At 39.6% G+C, this 26171-nt stretch overlaps 1 pseudogene across 3 annotated transcripts; it reads left to right on the forward strand.

Annotated features, from left to right (window-relative positions):
- The first annotated feature begins 733 nt into the window (after nt 1-733).
- Nucleotides 734-4795, forward strand: LOC147610223 (LOB domain-containing protein 15 pseudogene; annotated as a pseudogene). 3 transcript variants are annotated; one of them, XR_015264063.1, is made up of 3 exons: nt 734-1737; nt 3244-4009; nt 4483-4795. The product of XR_015264063.1 is annotated as an LOB domain-containing protein 15 pseudogene, transcript variant X1 (transcript). The 3 variants fall into 3 exon arrangements; XR_015264065.1 differs by lacking the exons at nt 734-1737; nt 4483-4795 and adding an exon at nt 1764-1884 and having other exon boundaries at nt 3244-4447; XR_015264064.1 differs by lacking the exons at nt 734-1737; nt 4483-4795 and adding an exon at nt 2126-2668 and having other exon boundaries at nt 3244-4447.
- Nucleotides 4796-26171: the final 21376 nt, after the last annotated feature.

Consider the following 26171-nt stretch of genomic DNA (forward strand, 5'->3'; position numbering starts at 1 on the left):
ATATATATATATATGCAGTGGCAGCAGTGATTCAAAAAGCCCCTTACCCTCATTAATATTTTAAGATCGTGTGATGCACCAACTGCTGGTCCTTGCTTGCGTTGCGTGCGGCCTCCATCACAATGGTAGATGTTTGGACGCTTGCAAAGAAAAACGAGGAGAAAAAGCTCCCCATGACCCCATCATCTTAAGCCATCATCGGGCATGCCGCCAGGAAACCTCCAATTTCCAAGCTTATCAAAAGATCAGGTAGTAAAGAGCAAAAGCTTTTAGCAGCATACACAAGAAACCTCAAGCCCAGTGTGTGCTGTATTTGACCAACCCCTTAAACCTATGTAAGTCTATGTCGGATGTTCTTAATAACATCTAAATTCTAATCTATTTCATTCAAAAATCGAAACGTTCGCAGGAGTCAGGACACCAAAAAGATTGGCAGCGCGGAAAGCCCAAAAAGTCCCCAACCTTTAATAAGCAACTCAAATTTATAACATATAAAACGGCGGTGTTAACCGCCGGCGAGAAGGCCGCCTGTGCACATGCTGAGCCGCGAGTACGGTTAAGGGTAGGCCACGTGGGAGAGCCTACGTGGCACAAGAAACAAAGCGTGCGTGGCATCACGTGTGGCTGACGTGGAGGAAGAAAATGCCACCTTTGAGGCGGCGTCTATCAGAGTGAGTTTTAAATATACGTCAAAAAAGAAGGGGGTTGTGTTTTTCTTTGTTTTAATTTTAGATAGGCAGCCTAAATAGAAAATTGCTGGAGCCCTTTTCATGCATCTAAATTTCTAGTATTTTTATATGGCTTCCCCTCTGCCCTTCTTCTCTGTGCGACCATAGCTTCGTGCTTGTGGGCGGTCTCTCCCTTTTGTGTGATAAGGGTTAAATATAGCTGTAGAACCCGCCGGCGGCACGAGGCGTTGTCTGACGCTAAGATTGCCGCTTCTGTTTCGTTAAGTTACCCTCTTTCTACCATAACAGCTAGATTAGTAGCATGTTCTGCTTCTTCAGATGAAGAGAGAGAGATAGAGGGGCTGGGTTATGTTCTAGAGAGAGACGGGTACAGCAGCTCGTATGCTGGAGAGAGAGAGAGAGAGAGAGAGAGAGAGAGAGAGAGTGTGAGAGTTGGTGTGCTTTGTTGATAGTTCATCAGAATTATCAGATCCTTGCAGTTATCTTGCCGTAAGCTGGACTTTCTCCCTCCTTTACGACTCAGGGGAAAGAGACTTATTTCAACATCTTCACCTGCTTTCTAACCGTGCCCTTATTTTCCCTTCCCCTCTATTAACCCCACCACTCTACCTTGAGAGATTTTTCATGTTACTGTTTGTTCACATGCACTGCTCCAGTGGAACTCAGAACTGTCCTCCTGCCACTCTTATATCTTTGTTTCTCTGAGAGAGACACATATTGCCCTTTTTAAAAAAAAGAAAAACTATTTAAGACCTGGATATCTTAACCCAGAATTTCTTAACCTTTGGCCTTGAAATGAACTGAATTAGAATCCAGAATTCCCATTTTCTACGGATACTCTCAACCTTAGCAAAATCAAAGTTGTAATTCCTCCCTTAAAAAATGGCCGGACTGGTCGAATAAGGGGCGGTGATCTCATCTTATACAGCAGGGCACTGTGGAAATGATGGAAACCCGAGATCATGGAGAAGATCTGAGCAGAAGAGCACGGCCCCTTGGTATGTACTGAAGCCTCATAAGGAGGACTGACAACTACAGCGTACACAAGGTAATATTCTCCTTCCCCCTCACAGAAAAAGAGCCTGTTCACTGCACCAGCGTCTTGCCCTTTGTGTTGAATGTATTTAGGCGTTGGGACATTGAAGATGTTGCTTACGGAGCGTAGTGGTGGATCGTTTCCTTAGCTACAAAACCAGTACGTGGTTAATCAAATTATTAAAACTCTTGATAACAATTTTGCTATGCCCGATTTCATGGTGTTTGCGGCTGGCTATATATGGTCTACTTTTTCCAATGTGCTTGCAGCATTATTTAAAGCATACAGTGCACACCATGCGCTACTCTTGTGCTAATGGGTTTGCCAAAGCGAACATGGTGTCCCCTTCTACTACTGAGCGCCCCTTGATATCACTCGCAAGGGCTGCAGCAGCTGCCCTCGCGTGAACAGCCCCATTGTCGCACTGTGCACATGATTTTGTACGTTTCGTAATGGGGATATGTATGTGTAGATTAAAGCGGTGCTAAATGTGAGCTCTGAAAAATATGGGGTGATGCCTTGATCTGACGTCTGGACACAGTTCCAAGGTGCAGTTGGCCGGGCAGGACGTGCGTGGCATGAAAAAGTAAACTATTGCAGCAGAGTCCAGTGTTCTCGTTTGACTATCTTATATAGAAGGGGAGACAAAAGAGAGTGTAGATCAGCAAAATGTGAAGCCACAGAGAGTGCACTGTGCTTGCCCTTCGTCCATTCAACGTGAAGCAAGAGGGAAATAGAGAGCCCCTGCCCTGCGAAGGGCATCAGAACCCTGCAATAATAGTGTAGCCGGGGAACAAGACCATCTCTGGGTCTCCTTATTTCACTGCCATGATGTGCAGATACAGGATTTCAAGTAGATTGGAGTGTTGTTTGCTGTGTAAAAATCAAATGGAAATGTTTGGTCCGATCCCGAGGGTAATCCGGTAGGAGAAACGAGATTGCGGTAAGATTAATGTTGAGTAATTATAAGTACCATAATATACTTATTTATCTGTCTTTAGCCGGATTAGGTTATGCTTGCCTGTCTTGGTGTTCCTAAATGTTTTAAGATGCAGGACGTGTGTTCGATATATATATATATATATGGTGGTTGCGCGAGCATTACCAATTTACCACATTCGAGATGTTTTTTTTGGGAGAGTGCAGCTTTTTTGTTTAGTGTTGAGAACGTGGGGTATTGTGTCCATGGAATGATTGTTGATGGGTGAGGTCAACATTAGAGTATCGTATTGCGGATTGCATGGTTAACTGGAGGCAGCTCTTAATTGGGTTTACGTTGGGGCTTATTGCGGATTAGTGCTATGGTAGCTCTGGCTTTGGAGGCTAGGGCAAAATTTAGAGTACGATTTTGTGGTGGTTGGTTTGGGTTTAGTGTTGAGATTAGGGCAACTCATCATTGGATGATTTTTGTGATTAGGTTTACTTTAAGTAAGATTAGGACTGTGATTATATTGTGGTGCTGTGTATAGTTGTGTTGGGATTCGGGCTACTAAATGCTAAATGATTTTGTATCGTCAGGTAGCTGGCCATGGCAACGTCGTCGAGTTCACCATGTGCTGCGTGCAAGTTCCTACGAAGGAAGTGCACAGCGGAATGTGTGTTTGCTCCCTATTTCCCGCCAGACCAGCCACACAAGTTTGCGAACGTGCACAAGGTGTTCGGCGCCAGCAATATAACCAAGCTTCTGAACGAGCTGCCACCTCACAAGCGCGAGGATGCCGTAAACTCTCTAGCATATGAGGCGGATGCGCGTGTAAAGGACCCCGTTTATGGCTGCGTCGGCGCCATCTCCATCCTTCAAAGACAAGTAGCACAGCTTCAGCAGGAGCTCGCCATCACCCAGTCCGACCTTGCCCGCCTCACAACCAGCTCTGGGGCCGCCATGCAGCTCGCCATGCCATCGCCATCCGCCATCCACCCCCATCATCATGGCGGAGGCCTCTCTGCTATGGGCACGGGCCTCTCATCCCCCTTTTCTTCCCTCATGCCGCCCTGCACGTCCATGACTGGAGATCATCATCAACAGCAGCAGCACATGATCATGCACAACCGATTGATTGCCCGAGATGCTATTCAACAACTGCTAGACCAGCTCCAAAGAGACACCCTCCTGACAAGAGAACAGCTCGTGGAGCAACTTACCAGAGCTGGAGGAGGCTCTCTTGAAGCGGGCCTTGCTGCCCTTGGGGGCATGTCCTTCACTGCTAGATCTGCTGCAAGCGATGGTGGAAGCGGTGGCAGTGGAGGCAACATGGGCCATCTCTCTCCACCCTGATCAAAGAAGGTATTGCTCTTTCATCATACAATTTTGCTTCAAACCTGGAACCTAATTATTAGTTGATTGTTGGAACCTAAGTACTTCTTCTTCTTCGCCGAAGGAAGGCTTCAGCAGAGGCTCTTTAGCTTCAGTTTGGTGCACAAATCCAAAAAACTCTTTTTGTATAAGGATTATCCAACTCTTTTGTAGGATTATCCACCTGGCTAGGGTGCTAGTGCAAAGATTGATCTAGGCAATTCTTTGTAAGATTGTGTCCACACCTTGGTGTTTACATTTATGATGTGTCTACGACTTCCCTCTGATCATGTCTCGAGGGGTTCATTGTATTCTTATAGATAGCTGCATATAGCTTCAAAAAGGTAATCATTCTCCTAGTTTATGATTCTCCTATTATAATTCTTGTTAATATATATTCGTATGCTTTTAATTAGTGGCTTCCCTTTTATGTTGCAGTTATGATTTGGTTGTTCTTTTTGTAGGGGGAAGTTAACCATGTCTCTGAATTTTTGGACAACAAAGAGCTTCGAAAACAACAAACTAGGCAAATCACGCTGCTTCCCAAGGATTCTTTGAGCCGTCACATCTCAATTTCTGCACACCCAGAAAGGCTTTTTCTTGCATAACATGATACCTCCTCTCTGTCTAGCTTGCCTTTGTTATAGTGAGGTGAGGTTGAGGAAAGTTCATTTTTGAGACCCGAGCCATTGTGCTATAGGTACGCGACACGTTTTGATAGGATGATTCGTGTTCCTAATTTAATCAGTTACAATGTTAAAAAATTGATTGATTCTAGCTTGAATCTCTGGTTAGTGCAAAAGTTAGGATTCATGACTCTTAGAACTGATGGTCACACGCATTTGGGAATCGGGTACAGCCAAAGAACATTGGAAACGAATGCCCACTTAAAAGGATCGTCTCTATTGGTAAAGGATTGTCCTAGGTTGTATCCTTCTAAGGTTGCATATAGGGGGAGTACAGGGGATATGATTGTTTTGGATCACTGGATTTGAAGTTAAGGAATTGTTTTGTGCCTTCTTTCAGTGATAGACTATAGTAAAGAGAAGCTATCTTGTGAATTGTCAACAGATTAGAAATTATGAATGAAGCACAAGGTGTACTAAGTTAACATGCTAAAACTATGATCTTGTGAAAATATATTATCATGGGAGGAAAATCAGTTCAATGATGCATTGAAAAATGTTGTTTTTGAATGATTAATTACTTACAGTGTCATGTAAGAACTACATGTCTATTTTCCTCACTTAAGTGACCCTAGTTCTCTAATAATATTTTAAAACACTAGCCTTTTCCACCTAGCCTCAATTTCTTGAAAGATCATTGTAATGATATTATGTAAAATATTCTCTTTTATGAGGAATATCAAATGAGGACATTTAAGTGGGCTTGTGACCTTCAATTTGAGAAGTTGGAATTATTGAATAAAAATGCTTTGTTCATATATGAGTTTGAGATGAATCATGTACATGTCGTGCATCAATTCATATATGAGTTTGAGGTGAATCATGTAACACACACCATGGAAGATATCAATACAGCTACAATTTATATATTTTAATGAGCTTGTAGTCCATGCATTATGTGTGCATCTTCCAACTACCTATATCATCCATTAGGGAAAATTTGGACTCAAAAAGGGGCCTTGTAAGAGATCCCTTGGGATGGTGATGTGGACAAAGCAAGCCAATAAATCCACATATAATATTGGAGGGTACGTGCGTCATTTTTGAGTTCTTTATTCCATTGACTGACATGTAGGGTGTTTTTTAATTCAAAACAATGCATCTTGAGTATAGTTTTTTATTCCCACTATGGTGCCTTATTTTATTGAAAAAAGACACCACTCTCTTTCTTCATTACACTTTTGAATGTAACGAAGCCAACTTTGCTAACCAAACTTGAACCAAACTTCGTCCCTGCAACCCATCATCTTGCATTGTCTCCCTCATTGTCTTCCCGACTGCACAACCACAACCACTCCAAATCCGAATTTTTTTGAGCGGGAGGTTTTTGATTTTCTCTTCTTCTCAAGGCGGCAAGTTTTGAAAAAGGATGGAAAAGTATTTGTTCTTCATGCGCCATACCTGCTTGTGCATGAATAACAATCCCATTTCTTACCTTTTTCAAGTGAGGGTTGTGCTTACAAGTACTCTGTACATTTTGGTTCATCCAGGATACCAACAAGTTTGTTTGATGGACAAGGAGGTATTATTTAGTGATGTTGTCTTTTGGTTTTAATGAAGCAATCTTCTTCACGGGAGATAAGTGTAATATCTTTGGTTTTTTTTGGTTAAAGTGTGAGTTCATGTTGCTTTTTGGTGTTGTTAAAGCACAGAACAATGCAATGGAACCTGTGCAGCAAAAGAGGAAAAAGGTGGACATCCACTTCCAAGTAGAACCCGATTATGCTCCCTGCTGTAAGAGAAATTGGTCTAGGCTAGCATGCGAAGCCCGCATTACTGAGCTTCGAAATGAAGAAAAGAAAAATATGGACCTATGGTTGGATGGTAGTATTTACCCACCAGATCCAACCTCCTCTCAATCTCCATCATTCTTTGGGTTGACAAGTTTCTTCAAGTTTGTGTGTAAGGGTGAAAATGGATTGCTTGGGTATTGCAAAAGACTGTTTGGCCAATGTCAAAGTATCTTTGAAAGACATTTGAGTGATAGAGATGCCAGGATAAAAATGCTTGAAGGTGCGAATTTTTACTTGGCATCGATCACAACAGCTTTGCAAGCTTCAAACGAGGACAAAGCAAAAGTTTGTGCTGGGTTACAAAAAGAGTTTGATCATTTGCAACAGACTATTTGTAAGATGCAGGACACTATTAAGGAGAAGAATGAAATTTTGGCAGTTCGAGAAATCAACAATTTCACATTGGAGAGTGAGAATGCACATCTTCGAAAACAACTTGAAAAGTTCAACAGAAAATTACAATATTTGAAAGACACGCCATTGGGTGCTCGATTACGCAAGAGACAGATCAAACCATTGGAAGAACTCAATGTTGGAGGTGGCCAATGGAAGCGTCGTGTAAAAGCTTGCAGGTATTGGGATCTATAATTTCTTTGAGCTTAAATTTCTTTGAGCATTCACTTTCATTGTCATCTTTAGTTCCTTTTTTGGAGATGGGGGATTGCCAGATTGGGTGTGGGGGTGGTATAGTTAGATGAATGGTGGACTGAAATAGCTATCGTTGTTGCTTCAGGATGGTCACAGATGTTGTGGGTCCAAAAGAGCAAGGTTCTTATATATTTGGCAAAGTTCTGACAAAAGACATCGTGGAGTTAGCAATACAGCATCCTAAGTTTGCAAGACTTCGATCAGACATAGCAAAGCAATCCTTGCAGGAGGTGAGTGAAGCATTCACGCCTGCAGATGCACAAGGTATATGTGACATGGCTGGTATAAGCACAAAGTCTTACAGGATGTTGTTTAATAAAGTTAAAGAGGGTTTCAATTGTAAGCTTGGAAAAAAAACAGTAATTCCCATTCCAAAACCATTTCACGTGAACAAAGCTCGAAATATTCTCAACTTGGGAATGGTCGAACTTGTTGGAGAGCCTTGTCACGTGTCTAGCACATTGACAGTGACTAAAAAGAGCGGGGAACAGAAAATTATAGAGCTTACAGAGTTCAACAATTTCATCATGGATGTTCGGAAATTACAAATGGCTATGGTGAAATTTTATGACATCAGTGTACATGAGTGCAATGGAAGGCTGAAATTTGTTTTGAAACTTGATGAGAGTGAGGTGATCAAAGGACAGAAGCTGGAAAGGGTTAGCATTACTTTAATGAATAGAGCTTTGGATGCAAGTATCAGTAATGCTGATGAGAAGCACTTTAGTGTACAATCCGAAAATGAGATTTGGTGGCTGGCTGCATTTGAGGTGACGTGCTATCCATTTTTAAAAAAAGAATATTATGTTGCTATCCTCTTGTTATGATGTTGTAGACAATCTAACAGTTGTTGTTAACAGGTTCCAACAGAGACCCATGAAATTCTGAAGTGGTACTTCAACCAGACTGAGCTTCCTTCCACTATCCAGCAGCAGTCGAATGGCGAAAAGCTTTATGTAGAAGGATATGGTGAATATGAGGTTGAATGGCACCTGGCTGCAGATCTTAAAACCTTGAAATGCATGTTTGGTATTTCCCCAAGGAGCAATGGCCAAGTATCCTTGCCTGTATTGTATGACCGAACGAGGTGTCTCCAAAGGAGGAAAAGAGAGAGAATGGAAATGCCTAAATGCAATCAGTAATAGGCGTGAACCCCCAAATCGTGATGCTCCAGGAGTGGATCCTAATTGGGATCCAATTCTTCCTATCCCTTTGATCAGAGTTCATATTTGTGTTTTGCATGCGATGGTTAGAATAATTGAGAAACTAGTCTACATGTACATCGAATTTTCATGGAATATGAAACCAGCAGTAGAGAGTGAAAGAACTATTAAAAAAATAGAGCAAGTGCTTTCAGATGAAGGTTTACATTGTGGTCAAGTGAAGATTGAGAAGGACTTGAGAAGATCAGGGAAGACCGGAAATGTTCCTAGCAAACCATGTTTTGGAGGTGCGAAAGCCAGAAAGTTCTTATCTAATCATATCCAGAGAGGTCATCTGGGTACAGATTTTGAGGTGTGGAGGAAGCTTCATGCAGCTGTACTTGATCGAGGCTCTTCAGGACAAGCAAGGGTGGCAAAGGCCAAAGCGCGGTTGGCACTTGATCGCCTAGCACCTTTGTTGCAAAAAGCAAGGTTTGAAGATGGGGATGTTGAGAAATTTGAGGCAGTTGTGACTGAGTTCTACACTAGCTATGAAAAGGCATGGGGTGCGACAAACTTGACACAATACATGGTTATTACTTGAAAACCTACAGCTTTGAGTTTTTTTTGTTGTTCAAAAAATATTGTACGATACTAAATGTCTTGTTCTTGTTGAGCATTTGTAGCACATTTTGCATGCACATGGAACCTTTTTTGCGGAAGAGTTTGGAAGCCTTGGGATTTGGTCTACCCAAGGCATAGAAAGATCTCATTGGCAAGCACGTTGTGCCTATCAAAGGGCCACTCAACATGGAGGAGGAATAAAGAAAAGTAATCCCATAAAGCAACTATGTCAGTGGTGGTATAGGCGGATTCAAGTGAGGGCTCGTGTGAAGATCAAACATGCTGAATCAGCTGTGTCATGTGCAATAAGAAAGGTTCAGGCTGAACGGAGACGTTCAATATATGTCTCCTCACAGGGAAAGCAGAATCATGCTGAATGGCTAAGACAACGACAAAGACAGGGCAGAGTGTGGAAGAAAATTGATCATTGAAATATATATTGTAAAACAATGATATAACTGTGAAAGATTTTAAAAGAACAAGAGCTTTCATCTATGTCCCATATAAATGTTTCCAATATATATACATTTCATAGTTTGTAATGGTAAACAAGAAGAGTATTGAGAAATATGACGAAACTTCTTAGCAACTGGAACAATCTAAATTTGTTAATCTGGAGCAGAGACTTCCCCCAGCCGAGCCTTTTTTGATGACGCTTCTGCATCATCTTCTTCATCCTCTATCAATGGCACAACAGGGACCTTTGGCCTTGCTGTTCTAAGAAGATGCTTCTTCCCGCAATCACTCAACAGATTAGGATCTGTGATTCCACATGCCAACCCGTAAGCAGCATATGTTAAATAATATTTACATCTTAACGAATATACTCCAGGTCCCTCTCCAAAAATTCGAACAGCTGCTTGCCGCTCCAGAAATATTGCCTTGTTTGCATTCAGCCTTAAGTGATAGCCACCTAAATACTTGGATAGAGTCTTTATCGCCATCAGAGGAAAACTGGCATTGTCCTTGGAGAAGCTAGCGTGAAATATCACAATTTGAGGGAATTTTAGGCGATGTATATATGTTCCTAGTGTCGAATCGTGGCCCAATCCCGCCATACGCTTGCCTGAAGCACGTTTGAGGAATGTGTCTTCATATATTTCCAACTGAAAAAATAAAGGAGCATTAGCCAGAAACAACATCACCAAACATTTCAGGACAAAGTTGATAAAGCCAAATCCACAACAAAAAAAAACTAACCTCTTGGTTCTCATCTGCTTCAAGGAAGGCGTCTTGCCATAAATTAGTGCTCGAACTAGGAACGGTTTCCGCTGACTTATTTGGCACATCCCTAAACCCTCCCATGTTGGTGATATTCAGTCTGTCCCTTGCTTCTTGTAGCTCTTCCTCTGTGGCATCTTTTCCTTCATATCTAAGGGCATCAGCATAGATCATCTTTAGTGTTGCTGCAGCAGATAGGAACTCGGTGTCTTTCACATGGCTATCCACTAGTAAGTACTTGTCTATCCCATCATCATCTACAAAATTGTCATCGACCTCCAGATTTTGGGGTATGAAAGCTATGCAATGGTCCTCCCTTAAGTTAAATACATGTTGTATGTCTGTCAGCAATATATACTCTGAATCTCCTACTTGGTAGGAGGGGAGTAATGGCGTTGGAATGGGGGAAGAGTCATCTGATTCAATCACAAGCTGACCTATATCACTGTTTTGTTCTCTAACTGCCTCAATATCAACCGCCGAACTGAGCTTCCTCTCTTCTTCAACATTGAACTCCTCAATCACATGAGGAGTGTCCTCCTCTTCAGCAACATCCTCAACGGTGGGACTATCCTGACGAGAAATCGTGTCTTCACTTTCATTTGTTGCATGCGGCTCTGTACATTCTTCATCTGTTAATTGCACGTTCATGTGCAAGAAGCATAAGAAGGCATAAGAGTATTCCATCAAGCGGCATTTTCTTTTGTAAAAAGGGCATAGCAAAGCTCTCTTCTTATCACATGGCACCTTGTGCCAATCCCTGTTTAACCTCTGCTTCTTCTCCGGCGACACCTTGAGATTAAAATGAATGTGATTTTTTCCATCAATCATCATTGGTTCTTCATTTGTGAGCTCGTCAAACTCTTGCTTTGCCTCTTCAAAGTATCCATGATGGCTAGAAAATGTATCCTCCAGAGAAAAATCGCAATTGAACATCAACGAAACTGCAGGGTGCAAATCATGACGTCGACATTTGTAGAGGAAGTCATATAATAGAGTTGCAGGTGTTTCTTTAATCTCTTTGTCCACATCAAACTCGACTTGAACTTGCGCCATGGCTGAATTCAAGGGTGTAGATAAGACATGGAAAATATTAGTTCAAGCAATGAATCAAGAGACAGTCGATCTTAAACAACAAATCTCTGTGTGGTGTGAATGGATTCAACATAACGCGAGAGGAGATGCCAGAGGAATCCAGGTATTCCTCCTCGCGTTGTAGTGAATCTATTTTCCCTAACGCAAATAAAATTGCAGCTAAGTCAAGGACCTCTTCTCGCGTTATGGTGAATCAATTCACCATAATGCGAGGAGGAATATTGTGCTTCCTATGGGACCTTCGCTCGCGTTATGGTGAATTGATTCACCGCAACATGACGACTTTATCATCCTTTGGCAACGCCTCTTACGTTATGGTGAATTACAAATAAAGATAGTTCTCCAGTACCCATACTGAGAGAGGAGGTGTCAAACGAATTAAAATACTCTTCTTCGCAGTCAATTCACCATAAGGCGAGGAGTCATAGGTTTTCAATTCACCTTAACGCGATGAAAAGACAAAGCAAGAAGTTCTCCACGACTGAAACCAAAACAACGAAATAACAAAAGAAGAAGGAAGCACAAAAGAGATAAAAATACCAGGAAAACGAATTGTATACAATCGTCGCAGGAGATGGAGATGAAGGAGGTTGGAGGTTTGTCTTTGACGTTGGATACAGGAGGATGATTGATGAAGGAGGGTTGGAGGAGATAGTCAGTCGTTGATGGAGATGAAGGCCGTTGGTGGGGAGATAAATGAGAATACGAACTCCAAGAGAGGCAATAAATGAGATGAGTATCCTAGAAAATCCGTTTTTAATGCTACGCGACACGTCAGCGCCGCACTTTCACCCGCCATTCCATGAATGCCACGTGGCAACCCGCCGTGTACCTAGCACGTGTACAAGCTATAAAGTTTAATCAAAGCCCTTTTTAATGCTATGCGACACGTCAGCGCCGCCTAGTCGCCCTGGCAGCCCGCCAGCACGTGTGTTCGCTCTAAAGACTAATCAAAGCCGTTAATCACGCCACCTTTTCGTCCTCTTATCGATTTTGCCTTGTCCGTCCTCCTGCTTGCCTCCAGGTGACTTCCGACTACCGCCACAGTACTGAACCGATTTTCCACCTCCTGCACGACAGTCTCCATCCATTCGCACGCAAGAAATGTAAGTTTTTGTATACTACTTGATTGTTTTGTAAGTTTCTTGTATATTGCTTGTTTGTTTTGTTTTTTCTTCGACTGTTTGCCCTATGCTATTGTTTTTTCTTCGACTGTTTGCCTTTGGCCGTGGTGATTCGATTCACCTTAAAGCACACGACGGGCCATTAGAATCTCAATAAGCTCCATGTCTTATGGTGAATCGAATCACCATGGCAGAAGGCAAACGTAAGAGATTCGCGATAATCCTCCTCCCATTGTAGAAAATCGATTCACTATAACGTGAGGAGGATTGTTTTGCTTTGACTGGCCCTTAGACTCGTGTTATGGTGAATCGATTCACCATAACGCAAGACCAAGGGGCAAAGGATTCACGATAATCCACCTCTTATTGGTGTCAATTAATTCACCTCCTACACGACAGTCTCCATCCATTCCCACTCATAGAATGTGATGAAAGTGTATTACTTGATTGTTTTGTGAGTTTCTTGTATAATACTTGATTGTTTTGTTTTTCCTTCGACTGTTTGCCCTCTGCCATTGTTTTCTCTTCGACTGTTTGCCCTCTGTCATGGTGATTCGATTCACCGTAAAGCAGACGACGAGTCATTAGAATCTCAATACTGCTCTATGTGTTATGGTGAATCGAATCACCAAAATGCAAGACGGAATGGTAAGAGATTCGGGAGAACCCTCCTCCCGTTGTAGTAGATCGATTCACTATAACGCGAGGAGGATTGTTTTGCTTTGACTGGCTCTTAGTCTCGTGTTATAGTGAATCAAATCACTATAACGCAAGATCGAAGCTCAAAGGATGCACGATAATCCGTCTCTTATTGGTGTCAATGAATTCACCATAATGCAAGAAGGATTATTGTGTTTCTGTGGGCCTTCATCTCGCGTTATGGTGAATGGATTCACCATAACACGAGGAAGTGCATATTGCTTTTTTGGCCACCCTCTCTCACTTTATGGTGAATTGTTAATCGTGTACTACTGAATAGCAAAGTTTTCTGCTTTTTCTTGCGTTTTCAGATGGCTCGTGTAAGGCATACAGCTAGACCCATTGACAATGCAGCTCCCTCATCTACTGGGAAGAAGATGGGCGTTCTGAAAGCCTCAAGATCCAGGAAATCAAGCAGTCCTTCCCGATTGTCCAAAACACAGCCTAGGCTAAGGCGTTTCGCAGAGCATTCGGCAGCCCTGCGAGAAATCAAAAAGTTTATGAAGCACCCGACAGCTGCTATTCCCAGATTGCCTTTCCAGAGGCTTGCCAGGAGAATTTGTGAGCAAAATGGAATTTTGTTTAGGTGGAAGGCATCGGCCTTGTTTTGCTTGCAGGAGGCCACAGAAGATTGGATGATCGAATTTTTTTTGGATAGTTACGTTCTTGCTGCCCACGCACACAGGGTGACAGTAATGAACAAAGATTTTTTCAGCCTAGTAGCCCTTCTTTTCAGATACGATAAGTTACTTAGACCAGTTACGTTTACTGATGAACGAATGTTACAAATTTTGGATGTGCGTCCTGTACAAAAAGTGAGAATTGAAGAGGTGACCGAGGGAGGTCCAGATCATGAACATCAGACTCGGACAAATTTAATGACAAGCGCTCAAAGGGAACATCAAGCTGCAATGCTTGCATTACAAACAAAAAGGGAAAATGTTCGCGCACTCCACGCCATGAATCGGGAGGCGCTGCAATTTTTGTTGCCGGAGTTCTATGTACCCTTTAATATTAGAGGGCATAGATGTTATTTCCCGATTCATACTGAAGAAATCAACATTTTGTTTGATCCCAAAACTGAAGTCAACGACAAAGTGCTCAGATGTGTTTTAAGGTATACTCTTTTCTCTGTCCTCCCACAATTTTTCATTCTTGGCTCTTAAAGTTGATGCCTCACTCTTGATATGTTTCCTTGTGAAGTTTTGTTATTTCGCTATTGCCCGAGGATGTACAGCAACGAGTGTTCCAGATTGATTCACTGGTCTCAACACTGTTGCTAGTAGAGTCAGTTCCGTACCTCGATGTGCTGAACTGGTTTCGGGAGGTCCAGCTGGACGATGCCCGAGTATTTTAGAAGTCCGGATTGATCAGGATAATGATTGGTCTCTGTTTACAGTGGAGTCAGGAAACTAATGGCAGCTTACGAGAGGCTCAGCATGGACATCGACACCCTGGATCGATCGACCATCCGAAGGGTTAGTGTCCCCAAACAAGAAGATGGCTACAGCTGTGGGTGGAGGGTTGCACTTAATGCAATGTTGCTGCTACGAAGCATTTTTCAGCTCCCTTCAGAGGATGTAAGCATTTTCAGCTCCCATACGCATGCGTGCTCTTGTTTATCTTCTTATATATTGTCATGTTGATCTTATTTATGCCTTAATGAATTGTGATGGCAGTTTCCATCAATGTCTCGCTACGTGGACCTAGACGTCCAAACGTTTAGGGAGGAAACGATTGCAAAATTGATCGAGGTCGCTGAAGTTATGCCTCCAGACGGGCCAGTGGACTTCATCCCGCCCAATCCACGAGGGGGGATAGGCCCCCCTGAGCCTCTTACATGGGCTCCATACTTGGGAGAAGAGCCATGGCTCCATCCTGAAGCCGATACCTATGGGTTCCAGTAATAAATAGTTTTTTCCTTCTTCCAACAAATGTACGTTTGTAAATATGCAGCTATACATGTATTGGAGAGAGAACATCAATTGTAAATACACTTTTCATTTGAAAATCAGAGGATCAAATTTGCTACTGTGTTCCTTCACTGCTTGCTTTCTTACTTTAAGCCTTTTTTGTGTACATAAAAATTCAATTGGGGAATTCTTGCCTTCATTACATTGTTTTAAACAATAAAGCATTACAAAAGCAATGTTCCAGATGAATAGATAAGTTTATTGCATATGGAAAATACATTGTCACTGTATACATGGTCACATCATATATCTTCTAGTGCCTCCAATTCATGTGGGGCTGCAATATCTTTACAAATGATCTGATGCTCTCTTCTTTTACTTAGCTTCCGACCATCGAGCTTGAAGCAAAATTGATATGGAGGATTCTGAATAGCTACTTCTAATTCCTTCCTAACATATTCGAGAGTCCAATTCTCTTCCACTTCCAATGTCAAAGATGGGTGACCCTGTCGAATCATAACTATATCTATCAAGCAAGAGTGGCTGCCATCTCTTGTATCTTGGTCCATGCTTTCCCAGTTGTTGTTGATCCATCGCCACCTTCTATAAGTAAATGACATGCACAGATGTTGCTTGGCAATATAGTATCTGATTCCAAAATATCATTAAGATAATTTTTCGAGTATAATCAAATAAGCGTTGTAACTGTTTCACAAAAATACATTATAATGTTATAACACTCACCGAAATGCAATGTCGGAGGTGTTCAATCGACATTCGATCAAATCATCTCCCTTTGATGATTTCACTCTCCAACCTTTGTCAAACAAATGATCAAGCCAGGCTTCATCTACATCTTTGCACACAAAAGTTGTTCTAGTTTTTCTCAATTGTTTACAATCAGAAAATAAATGAACAAAGCATGCAATTGGAATAAACAAACTTAAGTGCACATTTCTTGCACCAATGCTAGGCTTCATAGCACATTTAATATCATTAAACATTTTGGTCCTGTATGACTCTATCACTTCTGTGTCAAGCAATGGCCACTCAGGACTATCAAGTGCGGGCAACAGAATACGTTCCAACTTTCCATGTCGACTCGATTGAGTGGGCAAGGTATAAAATGAGTCATAGAAATATGTTCTACTTCTTGCGAGATCACTTGGTGCACGACCTTCATATTGAAGTTCCCCCACCTCACCATGTACGACATTCAAGAATCCCGTCAAGCATTGTGCAGGCTCCCACTCCTGAAGATTGGATGGGTACAAATCTGTGCAAGGCAGAAAAATGTATATCAATCACCTTATTTGCAACATTGAAATACAAAACACAAGCACTTACAATGTGGTCTGTGTCTTGGAAGTCCTTCCAATGGTCCCACGTTGATCTCTTTTTACATGAATACATGCTGGATCAACACTTCTTTGACAGTTTTCCCTCCTGGTGCCATCTTAAAGTCAAGGATCCTTCCTTTCCAATGTTTGGCCAAGTCTTCAGATGCCTTTCCCTTCACTCGGTAGTGGCCTTGTTTTCCTGGCTGCATAGTGACCCAAGAGTACTTCCTGTATACTTGGGGAATCCATTCTTCGTTCTCGTCTTTTATGTTATACAACACAACAGATGAGATACTGCTCCTTGCTCGTTTCAGTCCACTTTCGGGTGCCATGATAGATTAACAGACGTATGAGAAAGAAGAAGTAGCAGAAAGTGGATGACTGGGCTAACCGCTTTTGTGGATCAAGGAGGGAAGAAGAAATGAGGGACGGTGTGTTCTTTTGGGCGCCAAAGATGTTTCGAGATTCAAAAGTGGAACCAAGTTGACGGAATAACCAGGAGAATGTGTATCTATCTATTCCAAGCATTCAAGCTTCATTAGTTCTAGGGGTGGTGGAAAGAATTTTTTAGTGCTCCACTTCTAACACAGGAATGTGGAAAACATTCTTTTATTGTGTTAGTTTCTGACAAAATATTTTAAGACAAGGTGATGGTTTTTTTTAATATTTCATGAAGATAAGAGTTTCTCCACGTTTTGGGTGGGTTTGTACAGAGGTCCCACCACGGGTGAATCTCGTTCGTAGATTACATGTCACTCAATCTATGTGTCTATTATTATATTATTGTTAAAACAGCCCTCTTTTGAGTCCAGAATTTTCCTAATGACAAGAGCAAGAATCTCACCTACCATGTGGGATTTTTTGTAAGACTCCTTGAATTTCTAATTCAAATTTTACTATTGTGTTTACACACCTATGAAGATAATGAGGTAGTATTATGTGAGGCCATCAAAAATTATGTTTAAAGATTTAAGATGTTCAAGAATTGGTCGAATGAAACCACCATGATCAATAATGTAAGCTTGTGCACTTGTCTGCATAGTCATGTCCACAACTGCGTTGGAACAAAGGAATTTCAGAGTTTTAAATGTCTCTTACGTGGCTATTCATGACGCAACTAGATCCGTGTATATAGCCACGTGCATAACCGTGTTCATACTTCGCACAAAAAAATGGGGAGGGAGTAGAGAATGCGAAAGAGAGAAACATATCAAACTCTCCCATGCCCTTCCCCCCTTTTTAAAAAAAACTAACACATGCATGAAAATACACATTTACATGGAAAAAAAACCACACTTATAACATATCAAACTCTCCCATGCCCTTCCCCCCTTTTTAAAAAAAACTAACACATGCATGAAAATACACATTTACATGGAAAAAAAACCACACTTATAACATATTATAAAAAGCTTCAATCATATATTGAGAGTAGTCCACATCAAGTTAAAAAAGGTGTTCATATCACATATTATATTGAGAATACGTATGTACACGGTTAAAATATCATTTCAAAATAAAACATGCTCATATAAGTAATTAAAGAAATTAAGTACATGCGAGATCAACTATTCATCGCATATTTGCGTTGGGCTCTCTAGATGTCATCATCGGTCACTAATCCCTCTTGTTTAAGCCACTTTCAAGTTTCGGCTTCAGTATTGACGTTTGCAACTATTATCCCGTTCTCTTGGGGTGTGACTAACTGTTATTTCTTACAATTATGAACATGTACCACATAAAATTAGATGCATAAAAAATATGACACATATTTAGCAACACATAAGAAAACACATATATAACAACTTTTTGGTGATCCAAGCCGCCTTTCCTTTGGACCCATATTTTGGGGCACCGTACTTCTGTAATTGTGAATTGTACACCACCTTTTGTTATGGATACTGCTTATCATCCTTGACATCCTTGATCACCTTCTTTCACTCTTTCATTGGGCACTAAGCCAGCATGCCTATTCCTTCCCTCATGCATCTATTTATACATGACCTACTATTGTTCAATATCTTTATAATGCGATCTCTAGCCTTGTGATCAGTAAAATGCATGGCAGCTTATGCATGCATTATATTGGACAACATAGAAAAAAATCATTGTCTCTGTGTTCTCCGATGAATTAAAGGCATTCACTACAAGAGGATAAGGGCATAGCCGTGCCCACAACAACCGCGCTTCAACCAAGGCATTTTGGAGCTTTAAAATTATTTTGAGCAACTATGCATACACACAGCTAGGGGCACGCGATTGCATCTGCACATATAGTCGCGAGTATAACTGCATGCATAACAACATTGCAGTTTACACAAAAAAGAAGAGGGGGAAGGCAAAATGAGAGAAAGAGAGAGAGAGAGAGAGAGAGAGAGAGAGAGAGAGAGAGAGAGAGAGAGAGAGAGAGAGAGAGAGAGAGAGATTAGATCTGCTTCTCTCTCTCCCATTGTATCCCCCCCATTTAAAAAAAACCAAAACAAAAACATGAAAAATACACATTTATAACATATTCTAAAAAGATTTTTTTCCCAAAAATACAAACATATATTGCATTAGGAGAAATAAGAACTTTCCATTTTTCCCCTTAAGGAGTGAATAAAAAAAGAATGGCCTAACCAATGAGAGAGATCGGATTCTAGATTCATGTAACATGGATCTTTTTGGAGTACTTGGTCCCATTAAAATCCAATCTAACTTATTGTAATGATCAGGGATCTAGTTACCTTCATCATCTCTCCTATTAAACACATCCTCCATTGTGTGAATATTACTGACTTTCCTTGTATGAAAATAAGTAGTAACACATCATGAAAAAACATTAAATAGCCCTAAACCAATGAAATGAGATATAAATAATCATTACTCATAGGACTTAGTCCACAAGAGATGCCACTTCAGATCAAGATAGCTATATTACTGATATTCCACATTCTTAAAGACATTTACAGAGCATCTACAATAAAAAACACAAAATTAAAAAGTTAATCTTTATGATTACTAAATATATGTGTTATAGCAATAAGAAATAAAGATTTCAGGCAACCAATAAAGATTAAAACAATAAGAAATATTAGCTATTTCTTTGACTTACACAACCTTTCTCCTGTGAAAATAGACAGTAACACATCAAGACAAAACACAAACCAACCCTAAACCTATGATCATTACTCACATCAAGAGAAAACATAAACAAACCTTAAACCTATGATCATTACTCACAGGAATTTGATGCCACTTAAGATCAAGATAACTATCTGTGGTGCAGAGAGAAGAGAAAGTTCACGTAAGAAAATGGGCATAAGTCACTGAGGTTTTGTCCAATTGAGATGAAATTTTATGAGAAGACAGACATGGTGGAGAACAACATAGCTAAAATTTTGTGAAGAAAGAACTAGGGTTGAAGAGGATATGACAAAATAGAATTCTACCAAAAAAGGTGGGAAATGGAAAGATAGTGAAATGCACAAGGAGAGAAAGTACAAAGTTAAATATTTAAAAAAATGAAACTTGGGTTTAAACTTCCATGTGCTAACCACAAGGTACATGTGACATGAAACAATAGTTTATGGTGAAAACCATGAGGAAATCTAACATTCCTCTATTTTTTTAAGTTATGGACTCATTTTCTTATTGTCCAAAGAGATTAGGGCAAAGATATCCATAGTGATGTGTATCTAAGTTGGTTTGTTCCATTTGGTTTGTTTGCACATTTTTTTGGATCCTGTGAAGTAGTGAAGAGAACTCGGGGAGGTCACTATATGTAGAATACCCTTATCACGTGCGTTCAAGGTCTATATTTTAAATCCCTTATCTGAGATTTTTTTAATCCATATAATATCCCCTTTTCTTTATAAATCTGTAAATTTTTTTAAATTTTTTTTAAATAATAACCTTATGTAAATATATTTCTGTAAGTTTCATGAATTAAAAATATGCTTCTATTGAACGCACGTGATATTCACATTTTTCTGTGAGTGACCCCCCGGAGGAAGAGAACTAAGATTACTTACATATGCTAGTGCACATCTCTGAGGATTAGATGACTCAAGTACTGAGTGAGTCATGGCATCTCAAGAGAACTCACCAATGATATCATTGAGTGCATAATCACTCTGTTAGATATTACCTTAGATAAGATTGCACTTATGTTGATTGTTGATAGTTTTTATTCACAAGTACAAAGTACTTATGTTGATTGTTGTTTGTTTTTATTCACAAGTACTTATGTTAATTGTTGTTTGTTTTTATGTTGGTTGTTTTTTTTAAATGTTTTTTATGTTGGTTGTTGTTTATTTTTAATGATAGGTACTTCATTGCAAGACAAAATTTATACATTCGCTTCAGGTATAGGAGGTGGTTACCTCTACAAGGGAAGTGGCTCCCCTTGGACCAAGACATATGAGATGGCATGCATTCAGCACTCATTGATCATGTGGTTATTCTTTGAGAGAGTCATGACCCTTTTAGCGTAATGTAGAGAGACATTGGCCCCTTAGTTTTCTGAGGTAGGAAATCCACTATAACATGTCAGGGGTATACCAACATTTTCTAGCAGCGTTCAGGCCTTCAAGATGTCGAGGCATTTTGTTTCTACTCAACAACGACTATAGTAGCAAAATTTCATTGCTACACTATGATTTTGCTGTTGGCAGCAAGTAAAGCAGCAAAATTTTGTTGCTATACTGTTATAAAAAAATTCAAAGAGTTGTTGAAGATCGAAATCAAGTTATACATGTCACATACATACAAAAATGATAATAGTTTTGAAAAAGCATCGATCAAAATCCTTAAAGCCATGTTTGAAAAAAAAATAAAGATAGTTGAAAAAAATAAAGATAGTTGAAAAGTTTTGTAGGGAAATAATTACAAGAATAATGTCAAGATCATGGATTTATCCCATCTTGTAATAGATCCATTTATGTTTCTTCATCAATCTCTATATCTAATGGAAGCTCAATGAAAAGATGGGGTTCCCTATAAATGTCGCATTGTCCAATAAAGCATTGTCATGATCAATAGGTGACTCATCATCTTCTTTGGATTGATGTTCCTCACGCTCTTGATTGGCCTCCTCTTTCCAATGAGTTGACTTACACCTCATCCAAAGATTCAGCCTCAACATCTTGATCTTGAAAGATATGTTTTGAATGAGGGGAAACTTGTATAACATACCACCACTTTGGATCAACTCGATTGACATGAAATACAATCTAAAATCACAAACCAAAGAGGTTACACTTTCATTATACTACATCAAGATTTATCGGTGGTTGGGTTAGTCACCTGTTGACAGTGTTGAGCATTAGGAGCATTTGAACATATTTTGGGCCTTTTGCTAACGAAAGTAATTAGCAAATGGACCAATAGGAATAGAGGATTGTGCACATTTGGTCTCCTTTGAATATAGAGAGGGAAACTAGGCTGTAGGGAGGGGACTAGGCTTTCAGTACTAATAATTACACTTGTCCTTCTAAAAAAGTAGGGGGTCTAGGATAGGTATAGTCCCACCATTTTTGTGGCTCAAAAAATCCTTAAAATTTTGAAATTTTTGAGTCCCCCAAAACTCACTTTTCCTCCTAAAAACCCATCTCAAATTTCATTGTAGTAAAAAATTTCATTTTCAAGTGCCGCTTTCCCTCTTGAACGTCCAAATTAAACTCTTTCTCCCTTCCTCTTCCATCTCTATCTCATTTGCCCAACCCTAATGAAACCATCAAGCCCGAAACCCTAATCTGCATAGCATCTTCGCATTTTCTTGCTCTATCTCATTTGCCCAACCCTAATCTTACTACTATAGCTTCACAATTGATATGGCTACCACGAAGAAGACCAAAAGATGAGATTGAGGATATCTCACTGTACAATAAGAGGGAGGTGAGAGAGGCATTTCGCAAGACGACGAGATGTGATGGAGATTCATTGGAAGAGTCATTTAGAGGGATTCAAAAAATTGAGCAATGGAGACTTGGTGGCCATTGTACAACACGTATATACAGCACGAGACATACATCTTCGTAAACAAACTCGATTCCCATGCAACTGTAAGTATCATAGGGAAGGAAGGAGGCTTGTGATATTAAGATAGCTACATCTTTCATGTTTAATGATCTTATTTTTGGGTTGTAGATATTTTTCCTTCCAACTTGATAGAGGAGCAACCATTATGAAGCCTTACCAGAACATTTCAAGAACTCCATGAAGACATTGGTGAGGCATTATTTTCTTGTAAAACCAGTGTAGACCTTCTTAATGAAAAGATCTTCTTTTACCAGCACTCCTATGTGGTGCCAATGCATGACGGTGGGTTTGGTAAGCTAGAGATCATCACATCTCCTCTCCTCTCTTTTGTTGAATGGCCAACTCGTGATGCTTGGACGATTATGGTTATGAAATCAAAGATGCTTTGTGACATACAAGGATCTTTGAAATTTACAAAGCCATCTCGATCTGTGGGTCTCAGTTGGGTATGTACAATTCATCTTTTTGTTAAGATGTTCAATCAATTTACTTTCTCACAAACACTTACCATGTTTGTGTGCAAGAAAGTACTACGTGATGACATGGTTGCCTTGCTTGGAGAGCAGTGGGACATTGTAGAGGAGCAACATAAGGATGATACATTCAAGGGAAAAATAGTAGAGTCCATCTTAACATATGCGTTAGGTTGCCCAATGGTGTGGTGGAAATTGTAAGTGCAAGCAGGCATTGGAGCCTACTAAATATTAGGGAGCACCTCAATATCATGGGAAGTGAAGATATAAGTGGGACACAATTCAAGGTGAATAATAGAAAGATTGGAATGCGAATGGAGTCGAAGACCTTGGTAGATGCTGATTGGGAATATGATTGTATAAGCATGACTTAATAAGAAAGCTTTGGAGTTTTTTATGAAGTCTATTTACTCTTTGAATTTTGTAAATTTACGTATGTAATTCATCAATGAAAAGTTTTGTCTTATAATTGTTGTGTCTTTGTAATATTTTAGGTTGTTCTTTTAGAATTACAACATTCAGACCTCCTTTTATGAGTTCTAATATTTTCCTTTTAGAGATGTACTCGAGTCACGAGATGACAATTATGCACAATATCTCAAAACCATTACAAACTCAAGTACAAATGTGTTTTGAGTAAAAAACATCACAACATGAGAAGATAATTTACATGCAAGATTATAAAATTAGAAGAAAACTTACAACTATTTACAATGATAAATAGGGAGAAGAATGAAGCTTTCTATTTTGTCTCCATCTCCTTTGGTTTTGTCTCCATGTCCCCCTTTGTCTCTTCTGGTTTTGTGGCCTCCTTTGTCTCCATGTCTCCCTTTGTCTTATCTGGTTTTGTGGCCTCCTTTGTAAACTTGAACTTGAGTTCCTTCTTAGCTTTCTTGCCAACACCCTTCTTGGCACCTACTTGAGGACCACTTTTCTTTGAGGTATTTCCTGTTTTAGTACCTTTGGTTTCTTTATGTGTGCCTTGTTGAGGAGCACCCTTGGTTTCTTTTTGTACAGTTCCTTGCTTAAACATAGAATGCTTTAAAGGTGAATGTAAAGACATTTTCTTCTTCTTCTTAGATGGAAAGGCTTGCCTTAAGGGTGGTGGAGAATCTAGATCATTTGGAGTAATTGAATTATTTGCAAGAGCTCAAGCTCTCTTCTCCCCTGAGAATACAGGAGTTTGTGCAGGTCAAGCAAGAGTGTTGTTGCTGGTAAATTTGTGCTGCAGAAAAGATGTCAAATGATGGAATAAACCATATTGTTACAAAGAAGCTTGACAAGAACAACTTCCATGCTTGGAGGTTTAGATGGAAAAGGTTACTGGGACTACATTGAAGGTGAACATGAAAGTATACAACACATAGGTTTGTGCCTAAAAAATAAGATTACATATAAATATTATTTGTGTGTGTGTGTGTGTGTGTATTACATTATATTAAGCATTTCCAATTATATAATGGTTAAAGACGACTTTGTTAACTTTAATGTTTAGTACAGGTCTTACACCTTATAATAACTGAACAATAGTCTTCATGTTTCATGCTTTAATATGATAGAATACATATGAATGTCCCGTTACTAATCTTAATTAATCAATCTAGTGTGCATATTTGCCAAAGATACCCTAATATATTTTGGAAAGATGTTTACAATAAAGGCAATAATACAATGTTTTAAAAGTAGCTTCTATTTAAAAAGGTCAATAGTTTCATAAGATAGCAAATTGAACGCATACTCACAAGGTTTACATGTTTAGATGACATGACTCACAAGGGTCTAAACATAACTGTCATCAAAACACAATGATGCCATGATGAGGAGTTTTAAAAAAGACCTAAATTAATCATCATTCTCTAATAATGATTCCATCCTTTCCATATTTGTTTTACAATAATTACGTAAGGTTCAATTTTCATCCTCACATGTCAGTGTTTGATACAACGTAGTAGATTACTATAATTGTTCTTAAATATAATTATCTATTTATTGAAAAATGGATAGGGAATTACATCTACGTTATGCAAAAAAAAACTTAGAGGTGCACTATGGATATAATAGTTAACCATTATATAATGGTTAACAATTATATAATGGTTAAATTATATTAACCTATAATGGTAAATTTATAGTAACCATTATACAATGGTTAAATTACAATAACCATTGTAATATGGTTAATGCTTACATTAACCAATAATGGTTAACGTAAGCATTATACCTATACCTAACTTTGGATTACACCACAAAAAGCGAAAGAGGGCCACGCAGAGGCATGCAAGTGAGAAGCAAGGAAGAGGACCAGACGGAGGCACGCAAGCGAGAAGCAACGAGCACGTTTGGCTACCTGTGCACAAACGAGCAAGGTGAGAAGGAAAAACAGATGCAAAGAGGCAACTGGTGCTTTAACATGAGCTCAGACTACTTTGGCATCGGCTCAGACCGTAAAATGGTCTAGTTGTAGGTCATGCAAGCGAGAAGAGGCTTTCCCGCTTGTACTTGTGGCTCTTGCCCTTGATCGACGCAAAAGAAAAAGGTTCCTCTCTCTCTCTCTCTCTCTCTCTCTCTCTCTCTCTCTCTCTCTCTCTCTCTCTCTCTCTCTTTTAAACACCCACACATGGTCCCTCTCACACAGAATTAATCTCTCTCTCTCTAATTAGTTTAATTTAAAATCTAATTAATATCTCACACACAATTCTCTCTCTCTTTCTCTTTAATTAATCTCTCACACAATTCTTTCTCTTTCTCTCTCTAATTTGTTTAATTTGTTTAAAATCTAATTAATTTTTAGATTCTAATTTATGTCTAACTAGTGTTTACAATCTAGTTAGTGTTAAATTAGTTTGGTTTAATTAGTGCTTAATTAGTTTATTTAGAGTTATTTAGTTAAAATAAGCATATGCATACTAATTAATCTTACTTTAATGGACCTTCACATACATAAGAAAATCAAACTAAAAGAAAGTGCAACTTTCGTGTTTTTGGTTGGATGTTGATGATGCTGATCCACGGGAGGAAAAACTTGTGAGCCCAAACTAGAATTTTTTTTTGAAATATTGTGAATTTAAAATTGGTAAGGGAATTTTGGGAGAGATGGGATAAAGAGTCTAAATTGAGAGTGAGAATTTGAAATTGGGTCTAAACTTTGGGAGAGATGGGCTAAATAGATTGAGAGATTAGATTGGCCCTAGGGCCAATCTCCATTTACATTAGCCCTAGGGTACACAAGAGAATGTAGCTTAGCCTTGAGACCAAGCTACCACAAAACAAAAGAATCTAGCTTTGCCCTAGGGGGCCAAGTTACTATGAACAAAGTTACATCCCGCGAATTTGAAATTCAAATTTTTTCCCAAGATTTAAAATTCTAATCTCCC

This window comes from Cibotium barometz, chromosome 49 (assembly GCF_041138505.1).
Source record: "Cibotium barometz isolate CiBa-2024 chromosome 49, ASM4113850v1, whole genome shotgun sequence".
NCBI lineage: Eukaryota > Viridiplantae > Streptophyta > Polypodiopsida > Cyatheales > Cibotiaceae > Cibotium > Cibotium barometz.